Source organism: Odontesthes bonariensis, chromosome 16 (assembly GCF_027942865.1).
Source record: "Odontesthes bonariensis isolate fOdoBon6 chromosome 16, fOdoBon6.hap1, whole genome shotgun sequence".
Lineage (NCBI taxonomy): Eukaryota > Metazoa > Chordata > Actinopteri > Atheriniformes > Atherinopsidae > Odontesthes > Odontesthes bonariensis.
This window is the reverse complement of record NC_134521.1, coordinates 391,774-411,747: the sequence shown is the minus strand read 5'-3', so window position 1 is coordinate 411,747 and position 19,974 is coordinate 391,774. Positions and strand designations below refer to the sequence as shown.

The 19,974-nt window shown below is 47.2% G+C and overlaps 1 long non-coding RNA gene across 1 annotated transcript; it reads right to left on the bottom strand.

Moving 5' to 3' along the window:
* Positions 1-93: 93 nt before the first annotated feature.
* On the bottom strand, positions 94-13,765 carry LOC142401608 (uncharacterized). The gene is made up of 4 exons (XR_012773166.1): positions 12,945-13,765; positions 12,599-12,718; positions 7,197-7,280; positions 94-853 (listed from the first exon to the last, which is right to left on the bottom strand). It is a non-coding gene; the product is annotated as an uncharacterized LOC142401608 (long non-coding RNA).
* Positions 13,766-19,974: the final 6,209 nt, after the last annotated feature.

The window sequence follows — 19,974 nt, the reverse complement described above, 5'->3', positions numbered from 1 at the left end:
GTTGGACCCATTTTTGCTCTGCTGCGTTGTTTTAATTGATCTGATGTTTGACTGAGAGCCTTTACATAGCTTTACGTACAGTCTGAGGACTCATTTTGTTCACATTTATTTATTATAACAGTTTCCAGAGATGGGACCAAGTCACACATGTGCAAGTCTCAAGTCATTTTTTCTTGGGCAAGTCAAGTCACCTTATTATTGCAATTTTACCTGCAGAATCTGATCTTAATAAAGTGAAAACACAAAGATATAAGTAACTGTCAGTAAACATCATTGGCCAATGTGTCCAACCTGTCCACCCCGTATCATATCAAGCTAACGTTAGCTAACTACCGACTAGGCTAACAGGATAATATTAGCTAATTTGACGAGCACTTACTGGTCAGAATGGATCTTCAAATGACGAACAAAGTTGGAAGTTATGCTAGATGCTTAACACTCATTCAAGTCATCGTGTCTCAAGTCAAGTCAAGTGCCGAGTCTTTAACTTCCAAGTCCGAGTCGAGTCTCAAGTCTTTTATTTTTTGTCAAGTCAAGTCACAAGTCATCAAAACAGCGACTCGAGTCGACTTGAGTCCAAGTCACAGTGACTTGAGTCCCCATCTCTGACAGTTTCCCAACATCCCCTCCAGGTGTTGCCAAAGCATCAGCAGCTAGAAACGTGCGTACGGCGGCCCTGAAGCTGGCGTGAGGCGCCGCACGTTTCCACGACCTTTCGCTCCTGATGCATCGGATCGTTGACGTGGAAACGCACGCTGCTGAGGCGCAGCCGTGAACACCAGCAGAGCTCTGATTGGTCGTCAAACGTAGATGTCTTCCGTCTGTTCCACAGGAAGCGCGGGACTGCAGGGAACTGTGGAGAGCAAAGGTCACAAAGGTCACAAAGGTCACAAAGGTCACAAAGACTCAAACTTAAAAAGTTAAAACGTTTTGACCAACACAGAATCTCCACCTCAGGTGAAACATTATTCTACTTAATCTGAGCTTTTATTTCTGTTCATTTACAGTAAATCTCATATGTACTGCAGCCATGTTTTAGGAACGAGTTCCCTTCTTTTTTACGTAGATGCTTCATCTTCCTCTGACCCTTTAAGAGAGGAAACTGTGGGGACATAAACCTGAATGCAGACGAGCCACAGTTTGTTATTTTTCCATTAATTAGAGAAGCAAATCCAAATCTTTTGAGAAGAGTCATAAACCAGTGAATCACACGTGTTTCCATTGATGGTTGGAAGTGAGGAAACTAGGAAACCGAGCATGTCCTGGTTTCATATGTTGTTTTTTTTTACATGTAGATAGATAGATAGATAGATAGATAGATAGATAGATAGATAGATAGATAGATAAGTACTTTATTCATCCCAATTTGGGAAATTATTGTGTTGCAAAAGCATACAGAAAAATAAGCAAATAGAATAGAATAAAAAAAGAGAATAAACATCAGCTATACACAAATCTACAGTATGAAGAGTAGGGTAAATAATAGTAATAATGATAAATATCAGTAAACTAAATAAAAACAGATTTGTACATTTAACAATCAAGGTAAAAATAAATTTAACTGAGCAGACTGAACCAATAAGAAATAAAGGGTATATGGATAAAATATGGGGTATATGGATAATTTACATTATATTGTAATATGATGATATTTGTGCAAATGTTATGAGTGCAAAATGAGCAGACTAACATGACAAACCATGACCATCCCAGAAGCCCGTCCACCAAACGCCCCCAGGGTTCAGGCAGGGCAGCCTTTCCCTGTCATTCATGCCCCTCCAGGTTTCACTGTCTTTGCCCAGTTCTGCATTTAAGTTCCTAAATATAACAAAGAAAATCCAACAGTGCTGCATACCCTTAACTATAATCAGGGGCAGAAACACAAATAAAGACAAACACAGAGTCAGGGACTACGAGTTAGCCCACCTCTGCTACCCCACTGCTGAGGGTAAGAGTTAGAGTTAGCCCACCTCTGCTACCCCACTGCTGAGGGTAAGAGTTAGAGTTAGCCCACCTCTGCTACCCCACTTTTGAGGGTAAGAGTTACAGTTAGCCTACCTCTGCTACCCCACTGCTGAGGGTAAGAGTTAGGGTTAGCCCACCTCTGCTACCCCACTGCTGAGGGTAAGAGTTACAGTTAGCCCACCTCTGCTACCCCACTGCTGAGAGTAAGAGTTACAGTTAGCCCACCTCTGCTACCCCACTGCTGAGGGTAAGAGTTACAGTTAGCCCACCTCTGCTACCCCACTGCTGAGGGTAAGAGTTAGGGTTAGCCCACCTCTGCTACCCCACTGCTGAGGGTAAGAGTTAGGGTTAGCCCACCTCTGCTACCCCACTGCTGAGGGTAAGAGTTACAGTTAGCCCACCTCTGCTACCCCACTGCTGAGAGTAAGAGTTACAGTTAGCCCACCTCTGCTACCCCACTGCTGAGGGTAAGAGTTACAGTTAGCCTACCTCTGCTACCCCACTGCTGAGGGTAAGAGTTAGGGTTAGCCCACCTCTGCTACCCCACTGCTGAGGGTAAGAGTTACAGTTAGCCCACCTCTGCTACCCCACTGCTGAGGGTAAGAGTTACAGTTAGCCTACCTCTGCTACCCCACTGCTGAGGGTAAGAGTTACAGTTAGCCTACCTCTGCTACCCCACTGCTGAGGGTAAGAGTTAGGGTTAGCCCACCTCTGCTACCCCACTGCTGAGGGTAAGAGTTACAGTTAGCCCACCTCTGCTACCCCACTTTTGAGGGTAAGAGTTACAGTTAGCCCACCTCTGCTACCCCACTGCTGAGGGTAAGAGTTAGGGTTAGCCCACCTCTGCTACCCCACTGCTGAGGGTAAGAGTTACAGTTAGCCCACCTCTGCTACCCCACTGCTGAGAGTAAGAGTTACAGTTAGCCCACCTCTGCTACCCCACTGCTGAGGGTAAGAGTTAGAGTTAGCCCACCTCTGCTACCCCACTGCTGAGGGTAAGAGTTAGGGTTAGCCCACCTCTGCTACCCCACTGCTGAGGGTAAGAGTTAGGGTTAGCCCACCTCTGCTACCCCACTGCTGAGGGTAAGAGTTACAGTTAGCCCACCTCTGCTACCCCACTGCTGAGAGTAAGAGTTACAGTTAGCCCACCTCTGCTACCCCACTGCTGAGGGTAAGAGTTAGAGTTAGCCCACCTCTGCTACCCCACTGCTGAGGGTAAGAGTTAGGGTTAGCCCACCTCTGCTACCCCACTGCTGAGGGTAAGAGTTAGGGTTAGCCCACCTCTGCTACCCCACTGCTGAGGGTAAGAGTTAGAGTTAGCCCACCTCTGCTACCCCACTGCTGAGGGTAAGAGTTACAGTTAGCCTACCTCTGCTACCCCACTGCTGAGGGTAAGAGTTAGGGTTAGCCCACCTCTGCTACCCCACTGCTGAGGGTAAGAGTTACAGTTAGCCCACCTCTGCTACCCCACTGCTGAGGGTAAGAGTTACAGTTAGCCTACCTCTGCTACCCCACTGCTGAGGGTAAGAGTTACAGTTAGCCTACCTCTGCTACCCCACTGCTGAGGGTAAGAGTTAGGGTTAGCCCACCTCTGCTACCCCACTGCTGAGGGTAAGAGTTACAGTTAGCCCACCTCTGCTACCCCACTTTTGAGGGTAAGAGTTACAGTTAGCCTACCTCTGCTACCCCACTGCTGAGGGTAAGAGTTAGAGTTAGCCCACCTCTGCTACCCCACTGCTGAGGGTAAGAGTTACAGTTAGCCCACCTCTGCTACCCCACTGCTGAGGGTAAGAGTTACAGTTAGCCTACCTCTGCTACCCCACTGCTGAGGGTAAGAGTTACAGTTAGCCTACCTCTGCTACCCCACTGCTGAGGGTAAGAGTTAGGGTTAGCCCACCTCTGCTACCCCACTGCTGAGGGTAAGAGTTACAGTTAGCCCACCTCTGCTACCCCACTTTTGAGGGTAAGAGTTACAGTTAGCCTACCTCTGCTACCCCACTGCTGAGGGTAAGAGTTAGAGTTAGCCCACCTCTGCTACCCCACTGCTGAGGGTAAGAGTTACAGTTAGCCTACCTCTGCTACCCCACTGCTGAGGGTAAGAGTTAGGGTTAGCCCACCTCTGCTACCCCACTGCTGAGGGTAAGAGTTACAGTTAGCCCACCTCTGCTACCCCCCTGCTGAGGGTAAGAGTTACAGTTAGCCCACCTCTGCTACCCCACTGCTGAGGGTAAGAGTTACAGTTAGCCCACCTCTGCTACCCCACTGCTGAGGGTAAGAGTTAGGGTTAGCCCACCTCTGCTACCCCACTGCTGAGGGTAAGAGTTAGGGTTAGCCCACCTCTGCTACCCCACTGCTGAGGGTAAGAGTTACAGTTAGCCCACCTCTGCTACCCCACTGCTGAGGGTAAGAGTTAGCCCACCTCTGCTACCCCATTGCTGAGGGTAAGAGTTAGGGTTAGCCCACCTCTGCTACCCCACTGCTGAGGGTAAGAGTTAGGGTTAGCCCACCTCTGCTACCCCACTGCTGAGGGTAAGAGTTAGGGTTAGCCCACCTCTGCTACCCCACTGCTGAGGGTAAGAGTTAGAGTTAGCCCACCTCTGCTACCCCACTGCTGAGGGTAAGAGTTAGGGTTAGCCCACCTCTGCTACCCCACTGCTGAGGGTAAGAGTTACAGTTAGCCCACCTCTGCTACCCCACTGCTGAGAGTAAGAGTTACAGTTAGCCCACCTCTGCTACCCCACTGCTGAGGGTAAGAGTTAGAGTTAGCCCACCTCTGCTACCCCACTGCTGAGGGTAAGAGTTAGAGTTAGCCCACCTCTGCTACCCCACTGCTGAGGGTAAGAGTTAGGGTTAGCCCACCTCTGCTACCCCACTGCTGAGGGTAAGAGTTACAGTTAGCCCACCTCTGCTACCCCACTGCTGAGGGTAAGAGTTACAGTTAGCCCACCTCTGCTACCCCACTGCTGAGGGTAAGAGTTAGGGTTAGCCCACCTCTGCTACCCCACTGCTGAGGGTAAGAGTTAGGGTTAGCCCACCTCTGCTACCCCACTGCTGAGGGTAAGAGTTACAGTTAGCCCACCTCTGCTACCCCACTGCCGAGGGTAAGACTTAGGGTTAGCCCACCTCTGCTACCCCACTGCTGAGGGTAAGAGTTAGGGTTAGCCCACCTCTGCTACCCCACTGCTGAGGGTAAGAGTTAGGGTTAGCCCACCTCTGCTACCCCACTGCTGAGGGTAAGAGTTAGGGTTAGCCCACCTCTGCTACCCCACTGCTGAGGGTAAGAGTTACAGTTAGCCCACCTCTGCTACCCCACTGCTGAGGGTAAGAGTTAGGGTTAGCCCACCTCTGCTACCCCACTGCTGAGGGTAAGAGTTACAGTTAGCCCACCTCTGCTACCCCACTGCTGAGGGTAAGAGTTACAGTTAGCCCACCTCTGCTACCCCACTGCTGAGGGTAAGAGTTAGGGTTAGCCCACCTCTGCTACCCCACTGCTGAGGGTAAGAGTTACAGTTAGCCCACCTCTGCTACCCCACTGCTGAGGGTAAGAGTTAGAGTTAGCCCACCTCTGCTACCCCACTGCTGAGGGTAAGAGTTAGGGTTAGCCCACCTCTGCTACCCCACTGCTGAGGGTAAGAGTTAGGGTTAGCCCACCTCTGCTACCCCACTGCTGAGGGTAAGAGTTAGCCCACCTCTGCTACCCCACTGCTGAGGGTAAGAGTTAGGGTTAGCCCACCTCTGCTACCCCACTGCTGAGGGTAAGAGTTAGGGTTAGCCCACCTCTGCTACCCCACTGCTGAGGGTAAGAGTTAGCCCACCTCTGCTACCCCACTGCTGAGGGTAAGAGTTAGGGTTAGCCCACCTCTGCTACCCCACTGCTGAGGGTAAGAGTTACAGTTAGCCCACCTCTGCTACCCCCCTGCTGAGGGTAAGAGTTACAGTTAGCCCACCTCTGCTACCCCACTGCTGAGGGTAAGAGTTACAGTTAGCCCACCTCTGCTACCCCACTGCTGAGGGTAAGAGTTACAGTTAGCCCACCTCTGCTACCCCACTGCTGAGGGTAAGAGTTAGGGTTAGCCCACCTCTGCTACCCCACTTCTGAGGGTAAGAGTTACAGTTAGCCCACCTCTGCTACCCCACTGCTGAGGGTAAGAGTTACAGTTAGCCCACCTCTGCTACCCCACTGCTGAGGGTAAGAGTTAGGGTTAGCCCACCTCTGCTACCCCACTGCTGAGGGTAAGAGTTAGGGTTAGCCCACCTCTGCTACCCCACTGCTGAGAGTAAGAGTTAGAGTTAGCCCACCTCTGCTACCCCACTGCTGAGGGTAAGAGTTAGGGTTAGCCCACCTCTGCTACCCCACTGCTGAGGGTAAGAGTTAGGGTTAGCCCACCTCTGCTACCCCACTGCTGAGAGTAAGAGTTAGGGTTAGCCCACCTCTGCTACCCCACTGCTGAGAGTAAGAGTTACAGTTAGCCCACCTCTGCTACCCCACTGCTGAGGGTAAGAGTTAGGGTTAGCCCACCTCTGCTACCCCACTGCTGAGAGTAAGAGTTAGGGTTAGCCCACCTCTGCTACCCCACTGCTGAGGGTAAGAGTCAGGGTTAGCCCACCTCTGCTACCCCACTGCTGAGGGTAAGAGTTACAGTTAGCCCACCTCTGCTACCCCACTGCTGAGGGTAAGAGTCAGGGTTAGCCCACCTCTGCTACCCCACTGCTGAGGGTAAGAGTTACAGTTAGCCCATCTCTGCTACCCCACTGCTGAGGGTAAGAGTTAGGGTTAGCCCTAACCCTCCAGAGCAGGAAAAACTCTCCTGAGTTCAGTGAACTGACTGAAAGTTTGTGGGAGGAAGCATCACCTCAGAATGTTTGGGGTCAGCGTGTTCTCGGGGAAGGTCAACCACAGAAGATGCTCGAGGAAATCTGAGACCCAGAGACTGGGTATAATGTATAATATAATGTATGATAAAATATATAATGTATAATATAATATATAATATATAATATAATATATAATATAATGTATAATATGATATATAATATAATATATAATATATAATATAATGTATAATATATCATATAATATATAATATAATGTATTATATAATATATAAAATAATGTATAATATAATATATAATATAATGCATAATATAATGTATAATACATAATATACATCAGCTGTATAATGCTGCTGCTCTTGATTGGCTGCCCTGTATCTGCATCAGTGTTTTCGTACCATAAACAGATTCCTCCTGCTCCTGTTTCCCTTTGTTACCATGGTTACCACGCATCACAACGTAGACGTTCTCCTCCGCTTGACCTGAAGAAGAGAAAAGTATCAGCCGGTCTGTGATTGGCTGTATCAGTTTCAGCCTGTCTGTGATTGGCTGCATCAGTTTCAGCCTGTCTGTGATTGGCTGTATCAGTTTCAGCCTGTCTGTGATTGGCTGCATCAGTTTCAGCCTGTCTGTGATTGGCTGCATCAGTTTAAGGGTCCGGGTACTAAAGTATAATCCGTTTTTCTGTCAAAACGAAAAAACGAAAAACGGAAGTAGCTGTCCTTTTTCCTTTTTTCGTTTTAAACCAAAAACGAAAAAACGGCAAAAAAACGGATTTTGTTGACTTCATAAAAAAACGAAAAACGAAAAAAACAAAATCAAATAACGACCCAAATTTGGTTTTTGGAAATTACTTTTTTCATTTTTCGTTTCTTATGTTCGAACATGACGGCAGGCAGACCGGAAGCGGAAGTAACGCCAAAATAAAATTAGCGTGCTAATTTAATATCAAACATATTTTCCGCTTTTTATACACCCATTGTAGGTAGTAGGCTGCATTTATTTTAGTTAAGTGAAAATACAACAGCTGGTTGTTTGGGAGAACGTGATAGCCTATATAAAATTATAATACGCTTAAAAAAAGTGATCACAGCCAAATATGACAAAAGATGAGGCTAGCCTTTCATTTCTAGCTGAATATTGCATCTACAAACCTTAAACAAAAACAACCGTCTTTTTTTTTTCTTAAAAGATGTTTTATATTGTTTCTATAATTTTCTGATGGCAATTATAGAATGCGAGTGCGTGTGTTATATTGAAAGCGAGGCTGTCTATGAATATAGACAACAGTGAGTTTTTTTTTTTAATGTGTTTAATTTTTTTCAATAAGCAGACATACAAAAGACAAGACTAGACAGAATAATAAAACGACGACAAGAACAACAAGCTGGGAACAACAACAGAAAAATCAAAAACCCAAATGGAAGGATCAGTTTCAGATAGATGTGACAGGTACATTATACAGTATAAAGTGAGCTAGAGATACAGCGGGAGCTGAAAAAGAATAGACAATACACTAGGACAATAGACACATACTGTGTGTGTGTGTGTGTGTGTGTGTGTGTGTGTGTGAGATCTGCCTTTTTGCTGAATGTATGGAAGAGCTATATGGTTGATATAGGTGTAATGATGTGTGTATTGCCTTGTGTATTTTGTATTGATGTATGTTTGCTACTGGACACCTTCATTTCCCTCTGGATTAATAAATGATACTCTACTCTCTACTCTATGTCCTACTTTGCCCGGACTTCCAGTGTAGCCTAACTCCTGGCCAATTCCCACCTTCTCCACTCTTACAGCATAAGATGCCTTCACTCACTTACCATGTAATACGCTGAACTACCCTAACTTCCGAATCAGTGTATTGAATGAAGCACTGTAGCCTACACTATAAACAAATATGCTTTGCTCTTTGCTAATGGCAGTTGTGTATGTATACATGTCAGCGGACAAGCTTCACCCTTATTCCAGGGATTTATTATGTTTTGTCTTACAGCCTTGTATGATTCGGAATAAGAATATGTTGAGAAATGGATGAAACAAAGTGTCCCTGACATAAAATAACAGAGTTCCACTGATTTTTCTTATTCATGTTCAAGTTCATGTTGTTCCTTCATTTAGCTAATACTACTACTGCTTTGATTACCCACTGAAGCCTCTTCCTGTCTGCCTCAGTGAGGGTCCCAGCGGGCTCTCAATACAAGGTCTTCAGCAGTTTGGTGTCTAGATTGTTCAATCTGGACAATGTGGTGGTCCTCCTCACTGTTGGGCCTATGCCAGGATTGCTGGAGATTACAGTAAAATACACCCTGACATAGCCTACAGTTAAGAGTGAACATGTCAGACCCTGTAATGTGACCTTGCATTTTGCTCCTTTGAAGCCAAAATGTTGCAGGTGTGCGGACAAAGTGGAGTAAACAAAGTAAACAAAATATTAATAAAGACATGTGGGGGGGGGTGTCTCTATTCTTTTTCAGCTCCCGCTGTATCTCTAGCTCACTTTATACTGTATAATGTACCTGTCACATCTATCTGAAACTGATCCTTCCATTTGGGTTTTTGATTTTTCTGTTGTTGTTCCCAGCTTGTTGTTCTTGTCGTCGTTTTATTATTCTGTCTAGTCTTGTCTTTTGTATGTCTGCTTATTGAAAAAAATTAAACACATTAAAAAAAAAAACTCACTGTTGTCTATATTCATAGACAGCCTCGCTTTCAATATAACACACGCACTCGCATTCTATAATTGCCATCAGAAAATTATAGAAACAATATAAAACATCTTTTAAGAAAAAAAAAAGACGGTTGTTTTTGTTTAAGGTTTGTAGATGCAATATTCAGCTAGAAATGAAAGGCTAGCCTCATCTTTTGTCATATTTGGCTGTGATCACTTTTTTTAAGCGTATTATAATTTTATATAGGCTATCACGTTCTCCCAAACAACCAGCTGTTGTATTTTCACTTAACTAAAATAAATGCAGCCTACTACCTACAATGGGTGTATAAAAAGCGGAAAATATGTTTGATATTAAATTAGCACGCTAATTTTATTTTGGCGTTACTTCCGCTTCCGGTCTGCCTGCCGTCATGTTCGAACATAAGAAACGAAAAATGAAAAAAGTAATTTCCAAAAACCAAATTTGGGTCGTTATTTGATTTTGTTTTTTTCGTTTTTCGTTTTTTTATGAAGTCAACAAAATCCGTTTTTTTGCCGTTTTTTCGTTTTTGGTTTAAAACGAAAAAAGGAAAAAGGACAGCTACTTCCGTTTTTCGTTTTTTCGTTTTGACAGAAAAACGGATTATACTTTAGTACCCGGACCTTTCAGCCTGTCTGTGATTGGCTGCACCAGTTTCAGCCTGTCTGTGATTGGCTGCACCAGTTTCAGCCTGTCTGTGATTGGCTGCACCAGTTTAAGCCTGTCTGTGATTGGCTGCACCAGTTTCAGCCTGTCTGTGATTGGCTGCACCAGTTTAAGTCTGTCTGTGATTGGCTGTATCAGTTTAAGCCTGTCTGTGATTGGCTGCACCAGTTTCAGCCTGTGATTGGCTGCACCAGTTTCAGCCTGTCTGTGATTGGCTGCACCAGTTTAAGCCTGTCTGTGATTGGCTGCACCAGTTTAAGCCTGTCTGTGATTGGCTGCACCAGTTTCAGTCTGTCTGTGATTGGCTGCATCAGTTTCAGCCTGTCTGTGATTGGCTGCACCAGTTTAAGCCTGTCTGTGATTGGCTGCACCAGTTTCAGTCTCTCTCTGATTGGCTGCACCAGTTTAAGTCTGTCTGTGATTGGCTGCATCAGTTTCAGTCTGTCTCTGATTGGCTGCATCAGTTTAAGCCTGTCTGTGATTGGCTGCATCAGTTTAAGTCTGTCTCTGATTGGCTGCATCAGTTTAAGCCTGTCTGTGATTGGCTGCACCAGTTTCAGTCTCTCTCTGATTGGCTGCATCAGTTTAAGCCTGTCTGTGATTGGCTGCACCAGTTTCAGTCTCTCTCTGATTGGCTGCACCAGTTTAAGTCTGTCTGTGATTGGCTGCACCAGTTTCAGCCTGTCTGTGATTGGCTGCACCAGTTTCAGTCTGTCTGTGATTGGCTGCATCAGTTTCAGTCTGTCTGTGATTGGCTGTATCAGTTTAAGCCTGTCTGTGATTGGCTGCATCAGTTTAAGTCTGTCTGTGATTGGCTGTATCAGTTTAAGCCTGTCTGTGATTGGCTGCACCAGTTTCAGTCTGTCTGTGATTGGCTGTATCAGTTTAAGCCTGTCTGTGATTGGCTGCACCAGTTTAAGTCTGTCTGTGATTGGCTGTATCAGTTTAAGCCTGTCTGTGATTGGCTGCATCAGTTTAAGTCTGTCTGTGATTGGCTGTATCAGTTTAAGCCTGTCTGTGATTGGCTGCACCAGTTTCAGTCTGTCTGTGATTGGCTGCATCAGTTTAAGTCTGTCTGTGATTGGCTGTATCAGTTTAAGCCTGTCTGTGATTGGCTGCACCAGTTTCAGCCTGTCTGTGATTGGCTGCATCAGTTTAAGCCTGTCTGTGATTGGCTGCACCAGTTTAAGCCTGTCTGTGATTGGCTGCATCAGTTTAAGTCTGTCTGTGATTGGCTGTATCAGTTTAAGCCTGTCTGTGATTGGCTGCACCAGTTTCAGTCTGTCTGTGATTGGCTGCATCAGTTTAAGTCTGTCTGTGATTGGCTGTATCAGTTTAAGCCTGTCTGTGATTGGCTGCACCAGTTTAAGCCTGTCTGTGATTGGCTGCATCAGTTTCAGTCTCTCTCTGATTGGCTGCACCAGTTTCAGCCTGTCTGTGATTGGCTGCACCAGTTTCAGCCTGTCTGTGATTGGCTGCACCAGTTTAAGTCGGTCTGTGATTGGCTGTATCAGTTTAAGCCTGTCTGTGATTGGCTGCACCAGTTTCAGCCTGTCTGTGATTGGCTGCACCAGTTTCAGTCTGTCTGTGATTGGCTGCATCAGTTTCAGTCTCTCTCTGATTGGCTGCACCAGTTTAAGTCTGTCTGTGATTGGCTGTATCAGTTTAAGCCTGTCTGTGATTGGCTGCACCAGTTTCAGCCTGTCTGTGATTGGCTGCACCAGTTTCAGCCTGTCTGTGATTGGCTGCACCAGTTTCAGCCTGTCTGTGATTGGCTGCACCAGTTTAAGCCTGTCTGTGATTGGCTGCACCAGTTTCAGTCTGTCTGTGATTGGCTGCATCAGTTTCAGCCTGTCTGTGATTGGCTGCACCAGTTTAAGCCTGTCTGTGATTGGCTGCACCAGTTTCAGTCTCTCTCTGATTGGCTGCACCAGTTTAAGTCTGTCTGTGATTGGCTGCATCAGTTTCAGTCTCTCTCTGATTGGCTGCATCAGTTTAAGCCTGTCTGTGATTGGCTGCACCAGTTTCAGTCTCTCTCTGATTGGCTGCACCAGTTTAAGTCTGTCTGTGATTGGCTGCATCAGTTTCAGTCTCTCTCTGATTGGCTGCATCAGTTTAAGCCTGTCTGTGATTGGCTGCACCAGTTTCAGTCTCTCTCTGATTGGCTGCACCAGTTTCAGTCTCTCTCTGATTGGCTGCACCAGTTTCAGTCTCTCTCTGATTGGCTGCACCAGTTTCAGTCTCTCTCTGATTGGCTGCACCAGTTTAAGTCGGTCTGTGATTGGCTTCATCAGTTTAAGCCTGTCTGTGATTGGCTGCATCAGTTTCAGTCCCTCTGTGATTGGCTGCATCAGTTTAAGCCTGTCTGTGATTGGCTGCATCAGTTTCAGTCTCTCTCTGATTGGCTGCATCAGTTTAAGTTGGTCTGTGATTGGCTGCACCTGAGGGCGGGGTCCTGTGGCTCCTCCTCCTCCTCCACAGGATGAAGAGGATGATGAAGAGCAGCAGCAGAAACAGCAGCAGGAAGCAGGATATGGTGAGTGATGAGCTGCTGCTGCTCTCTGAGGACACAGACACAGCTGCTGTTAGAGCACTGATACTCACTATTTATTTCACAAGAGCCACATTGGTAGAGCAAAATCAAGGGAAGAGCCACTTTTACCACAACATACTGAAGTCCCCTTTTGCATATTTGCAAAAAATGCATATTTGCATTTCTACATATAAAACATCCCACAAAAAAAGAAACAACACAGCCAATACATTTTTAATTCAGACCACATTTACCTTAATACTGGGATGAGCGGAAGCTGGCCTCAACTTTCTCCATGTTGTATTTGTAGTTTGTTGTTGTAATCATAGTGAGACATTCAGGATGAGCATGGTTTTTGTGCTGGTTTTTGCCCTTTTTTAATTAAAAAACTATCCATCTCGCGCTGGCTAAAGGAGCTAGCGTGCTCTGGCTAAAGGAGCTACCGTGGGCTGGCTAAAGAGGCTAGCGTGCTCTGGCTAAAGGAGCTAGCGTGCTCTGGCTAAAGGAGCTAGTGTGTGCTGGCTAAAGGAGCTAGCGTGCTCTGGCTAAAGGAGCTAGCGTGCGCTGGCTAAAGGAGCTTGCGTGCGCTGGCTAAAGGAGCTAGCGTGTTCTGGCTAAAAGAGCTAGCGTGCACTGGCTAAAGGAGCTTGCGTGCGCTGGCTAAAGGAGCTAGCGTGTTCTGGCTAAAAGAGCTAGCGTGCGCTGGCTAAAGGAGCTAGCGTGCTCTGGCTAAAGGAGCTAGCGGGCGCTGGCTAAAGGAGCTAATGTGCTCTGGCTAAAGGAGCTAGCGTGCGCTGGCTAAAGGAGCTAGCGTGCTCTGGCTAAAGGAGCTAGCGTGCGCTGGCTAAAGGAGCTAGCGTGCACTGCGGTCAAGTGTGAGGTGGTTTAAGCGGGCTGCGTTGCCAGGTTTGACAGTGAGCCCCCTTTAAAGGTAGGGTAGGAGATCCTGGATTTTGAGTCCAGCGAAGCTGCAGTTTGAAAATACACAGGTAAAAAGTCCCAACCCTTTTCTTCAGACTTTCCCCCCGAAGGCACGCCTCTAGAGTACATGAACGCGCACGAAGGTGCACGAGCGCTGTTCAGGGCTGATGTTGGGCTGATGTTGGGCTGATGTTGGGCTGATGTTGGGCTGATGTTGGGCTGATGTTGGGCTAATGTTGGGCTGATGTTGGGCTGATGTTGGGCTAATGTTGGGCTGATGTTGGGCTGATGTTGGGCTGATGTTGGGCTGATGTTGGGCTAATGTTGGGCTGATGTTGGGCTAATGTTGGGCTGATGTTGGGCTGATGTTGGGCTGATGTTGGGCTGATGTTGGGCTAATGTTGGGCTGATGTTGGGCTGATGTTGGGCTGATGTTGGGCTGATGTTGGGCTGATGTTGGGCTGATGTTGGGCTAATGTTGGGCTGATGTTGGGCAGATGTTGGGCTGATGTTGGGCTGATGTTGGGCTAATGTTGGGCTAATGTTGGGCTGATGTTGGGCTAATGTTGGGCTAATGTTGGGCTGATGTTGGGCTGATGTTGGGCTAATGTTGGGCTGATGTTGGGCTGATGTTGGGCTGATGTTGGGCTGATGTTGGGCTGATGTTGGGCTGATGTTGGGCTAATGTTGGGCTGATGTTGGGCTGATGTTGGGCTGATGTTGGGCTGATGTTGGGCTAATGTTGGGCTGATGTTGGGCTGATGTTGGGCTAATGTAGGGCTGATGTTGGGCTGATGTTGGGCTGATGTTGGGCTGATGTTGGGCTAATGTTGGGCTGATGTTGGGCTGATGTTGGGCTGATGTTGGGCTGATGTTGGGCTAATGTTGGGCTGATGTTGGGCAGATGTTGGGCTGATGTTGGGCTGATGTTGGGCTAATGTTGGGCTGATGTTGGGCTAATGTTGGGCTAATGTTGGGCTGATGTTGGGCTGATGTTGGGCTAATGTTGGGCTGATGTTGGGCTAATGTTGGGCTAATGTTGGGCTGATGTTGGGCTGATGTTGGGCTGATGTTGGGCTAATGTTGGGCTGATGTTGGGCTGATGTTGGGCTGATGTTGGGCTGATGTTGGGCTGATGTTGGGCTGATGTTGGGCTGATGTTGGGCTGATGTTGGGCTGATGTTGGGCTAATGTTGGGCTGATGTTGGGCTAATGTTGGGCTGATGTTGGGCTAATGTTGGGCTGATGTTGGGCTGATGTTGGGCTGATGTTGGGCTAATGTTGGGCTGATGTTGGGCTAATGTTGGGCTGATGTTGGGCAGATGTTGGGCTAATGTTGGGCTGATGTTGGGCTGATGTTGGGCTAATGTTGGGCTGATGTTGGGCTGATGTTGGGCTAATGTTGGGCTAATGTTGGGCTAATGTTGGGCTGATGTTGGGCAGATGTTGGGCTAATGTTGGGCTGATGTTGGGCTAATGTTGGGCTGATGTTGGGCAGATGTTGGGCTAATGTTGGGCTAATGTTGGGCTAATGTTGGGCTGATGTTGGGCAGATGTTGGGCTAATGTTGGGCTGATGTTGGGCTAATGTTGGGCAGATGTTGGGCTGATGTTGGGCTAATGTTGGGCTAATGTTGGGCTAATGTTGGGCTGATGTTGGGCAGATGTTGGGCTAATGTTGGGCTGATGTTGGGCTGATGTTGGGCTGATGTTGGGCAGATGTTGGGCTAATGTTTGGACCCATCGGGTGGAGGTCTGTTTTTATTGGCTGGAGTCTCACCTGTCACCTGCAGCACGAACACCTTCTTCTCCTTCTTGTTTCCCGCCTCATCAAACACTTCCAGGGTGTAGTTCCCGGTGTCCTCGGCCTGAAGTCGGCTGAACCTCAGCGAGCCGTCGCTCAGCAGCTCGCAGCGGCCGTGGTGACACCTGGTGGTCGTCCGGGTGAGCAGCAGGTTCTGTTGAGTCCACCTGACATCCCCCCTGGGCTGGCCGGAGGGCAGCACCACGCTGTCACCGCTGCGTTTATGCACCATGATGACCTCTGCAGGGGAAACCGGGGTCAGAGGTCACACGCAGAGGTCACACCCAGAGGTCACACGCAGAGGTCACACGCAGAGGTCACACCCAGAGGTCACACGCAGAGGTCACACCCAGAGGTCACACCCAGAGGTCACACACAGAGGTCACACCCAGAGGTCACACAGAGCACACAGAGGTCAAACAGAGGTCACACAGAGGTCACACACAGAAGTCACACAGAGGTCACACAGAGGTCACACAGAGGTCATACACAGAGGTCACACAGAGGTCATACACAGAGGTCACACAGAGGTCACACAGAGGTCAAACAGAGGTCACACAGAGGTCACACAGAGGTCAAACAGAGGTCACACAGAGGTCACACAGAGGTCAAACAGAGGTCATACACAGAGGTCACACAGAGGTCACACAGAGGTCAAACAGAGGTCATACACAGAGGTCACACAGAGGTCACACAGAGGTCACACAGAGGTCACACAGAAGTCACACACAGGTCACACAGAGGTCACACAGAGGTCACACCCAGAGGTCACACCCAGAGGTCACACGCAGAGGTCACACACAGAGGTCACACAGAGGTCACACAGAGGTCACACACAGAGGTCATACACAGAGGTCACACAGAGGTCACACACAGAGATCACACACAGAAGTCACACACAGGTCAAACAGAGGTCAAACAGAGGTCACACAGAGGTCATACACAGAGGTCATACACAGAGGTCATACACAGAGGTCACACAGAGGTCACACAGAGGTCACACAGAGGTCACACAAGGACAATATGTCAGTATCTCACCTGTCCACCATGTACATGCTTGGACTCTTATTGCATCTGCCTCTGAACACAACATTACCCATCAGCCTTTGCTGCTGTTGCCGTAGAGATGAAGACATCACAAAGTGTGAATGACTGCTCAGAGTTTGTTTTTGTTTAAAAAAATGAAGCTCTATTGCTCTGATTGGCTGGCTGTCAGTGAAATGCACTCTGGGAGTTTTATCTCAGAATCAGACATGAATATTTATGCTGTTTAAGGACCACTCACCGCCAGCCTTCATCATCTTCATCATCATCAGGATCAGCAGCCAGACCAGGGACAGCATGGCTCCGCCCACTCTCTGCTGGCTCCGCCCACTCTCTGTGGCTGCGGGACTCTTTTGGCTCCGCCCACTATCTGCTGGCTCCGCCCACTCTCTGTTGGCTGCGGGACTCTGCTGGCTCCGCCCACTCTCTGTGGCTGCGGGACTCTTTTGGCTCCGCCCACTCTCTGCTGGCTCCGCCCACTCTCTGCTGGCTCCGCCCACTCTCTGTGGCTGCGGGACTCTTTTGGCTCCGCCCACTCTCTGTGGCTGCCGGACTCCGCTGGCTCCGCCCACTCTCTGTGGCTGCGGGACTGCTGGGTCCGCCCAGTCTCTGCTGGCTCCGCCCACTTTATGTGGCTGCGGGACTCTGCTGGCTCCGCCCACTCTCTGCTGGCTCCACCCACTCTATGCTGGCTCCACCCACTCTCTGCTGGCTCCGCCCACTCTCTGCTGGCTCCACCTCCTGTAGCAGAAGCTCAAACCCTGAAAACACAACAATCTTTTCAGCCTCTGACCCCTCAGTGCTTTTTAGTTTTAGGTTTTAGAGTTTTAGGTTTTAGAGTTTTAGGTTTTAGAGTTTTAGGTTTTAGAGTTTTAGGATTTAGAGTTTTAGGTTTTAGAGTTTTAGGTTTTAGAGTTTTAGGATTTAGAGTTTTAGGTTTCAGAGTTTTAGGTTTTAGAGTTTTAGGTTTAGGTTTAGAGTTTTAGGTTTAGAGTTTTAGGTTTTAGAGTTTTAGGTTTAGGTTTTAGAGTTTTAGGTTTTAGAGTTTTAGGTTTCAGAGTTCAGAATGTTGGAACCAGCTGCCAGTTTGGGAGGCAGAGCCTTCAGTTGTCAGGCCCCTCTCTGTGGGACCAGCTGCCAGTTTGGGAGGCAGAGCCTTCAGTTATCAGGCCTCTCTCTGTGGAACCAGCTGCCAGTTTGGGAGGCAGAGCCTTTAATTATCAGGCCCCTCTCTGAGGAACCAGCTGCCAGTTTGGGAGGCAGAGCCTTCAGTTATCAGGCCCCTCTCTGTGGAACCGGCTGCCAGTTTGGGAGGCAGAGCCTTCAGTTATCAGGCCCCTCTCTGAGGAACCAGCTGCCAGTTTGGGAGGCAGAGCCTTCAGTTATCAGGCTCCTCTCTGTGGAACCGGCTGCCAGTTTGGGAGGCAGAGCCTTCAGTTATCAGGCCTCTCTCTGTGGAACCAGCTGCCAGTTTGGGAGGCAGAGCCTTCAGTTATCAGGCCCCTCTCTGTGGAACCGGCTGCCAGTTTGGGAGGCAGAGCCTTCAGTTATCAGGCCCCTCTCTGTGGAACCAGCTGCCAGTTTGGGAGGCAGAGCCTTCAGTTATCAGGCTCCTCTCTGTGGAACCAGCTGCCAGTTTGGGAGGCAGAGCCTTCAGTTATCAGGCTCCTCTCTGTGGAACCAGCTGCCAGTTTGGGAGGCAGAGCCTTCAGTTATCAGGCCCCTCTCTGTGGAACCAGCTGCCAGTTTGGGAGGCAGAGCCTTCAGTTATCAGGCCCCTCTCTGTGGAACCAGCTGCCAGTTTGGGAGGCAGAGCCTTCAGTTATCAGGCCCCTCTCTGTGGAACCAGCTGCCAGTTTGGGAGGCAGAGCCTTCAGTTATCAGGCCCCTCTCTGTGGAACCAGCTGAAACAGTTTGGGAGAAAGAGCCTTCAGTTGTTTTAATTTTCTGCTTGTATATCTTAAAGCTTGTTGGTGGTTTGTTGTCTTTTGGTTTTTCTTTCTGAAAAACTTTTCTGAATCTGATCATAACTGACCGGAACATATTGATCAGACAGGAAGTATTGATCAGACAGGAAGTATTGATCAGACAGGAAGTACTGATCACAGCAGCAGGTTGGTACTGGGGTCTGACAGCAGACTGTGGGTGTAACAGAGAAGTTTTCCATGTGGTTTCACCACAGATCAGAGGACTTCCTCCTTCAGTTTCTGTCACAGACCATCAGAGTGGAAACTTCCCCTCAGGTCCATCACTCTGAGCTGCTCTCACATATTTCTGTGCCATAACTTTCATCTGAAACCTGCCGTTCATGCTGGTTCCTGACTGTCTGTTCTCCATCAGCTGTTTGAGCATTAATAACATATGAAGAAGACAGAGATGAAGACCAGCTCCTGGATCCAGTCAGGAACCCGGACTCACAAAGCTTTGGTCCAGCCGGACTCAGGAGGTCCTGAAGCCTGAACCATGGAAATGTTCTTTGGTATCTCTCCCAATCATATGCAGGTTAAAATAAATAGATGAGGTCATGATAATTGCTCTATTGCTAGTTCTGGTACTCTTAAAGTACAGAGCCAATGATCACTCAGAGTCTGTAGAGAAACTGAAAACAGCTTTTCAATGCAAGAATCACAGTGAAGAAATAAGAAACATTTTAGGTTTAGGTTTCAGAGTTTTAGGTTTTAGAGTTTTAGGTTTTAGAGTTTTAGGTTTTGGAGTTTTAGGATTTAGAGTTTTAGGTTTTAGAGTTTTAGGTTTTAGAGTTTTAGGTTTTAGAGCTTTAGGTTTCAGAGCTTTAGGTTTTAGAGTTTTAGGTTTTAGAGTTTTAGGATTTAGAGTTTTAGGTTTTAGAGTTTTAGGTTTTAGAGTTTTAGGTTTCAGAGTTTTAGGTTTCAGAGTTTTAGGTTTTAGAGTTTTAGGTTTTAGAGTTTTAGGTTTTAGAGTTTTAGGTTTCAGAGTTTTAGGTTTCAGAGTTTTAGGTTTTAGAGTTTAGAGTTTTAGGTTTCAGAGTTTTAGGTTTTAGAGTTTTAGGTTTCAGAGTTTTAGGTTTTAGAGTTTTAGGTTTCAGAGTTTTAGGTTTCAGAGTTTTAGGTTTTAGAGTTTAGAGTTTTAGGTTTCAGAGTTTTAGGTTTTAGAGTTTTAGGTTTCAGAGTTTTAGGTTTTAGAGTTTTAGGTTTCAGAGTTTTAGGTTTCAGAGTTTTAGGTTTTAGAGTTTAGAGTTTTAGGTTTCAGAGTTTTAGGTTTTAGAGTTTTAGGTTTTAGAGTTTTAGGTTTTAGAGTTTTAGGTTTTAGAGTTTTAGGTTTCAGAGTTTTAGGTTTTAGAGTTTTAGGTTTTAGAGTTTTAGGTTTCAGAGTTTTAGGTTTCAGAGTTTTAGGTTTCAGAGTTTTAGGCTTCAGAGTTTCAGGTTTAGTTTTAAGTTTGAGGCTCTGTTTACATTAATTCATTTCACCATTTCTTTGTGTCGGCGTCTTGCAAACTATTTACATTTACACACAAAGTTGCTGTCCTCTCAGTAAAAG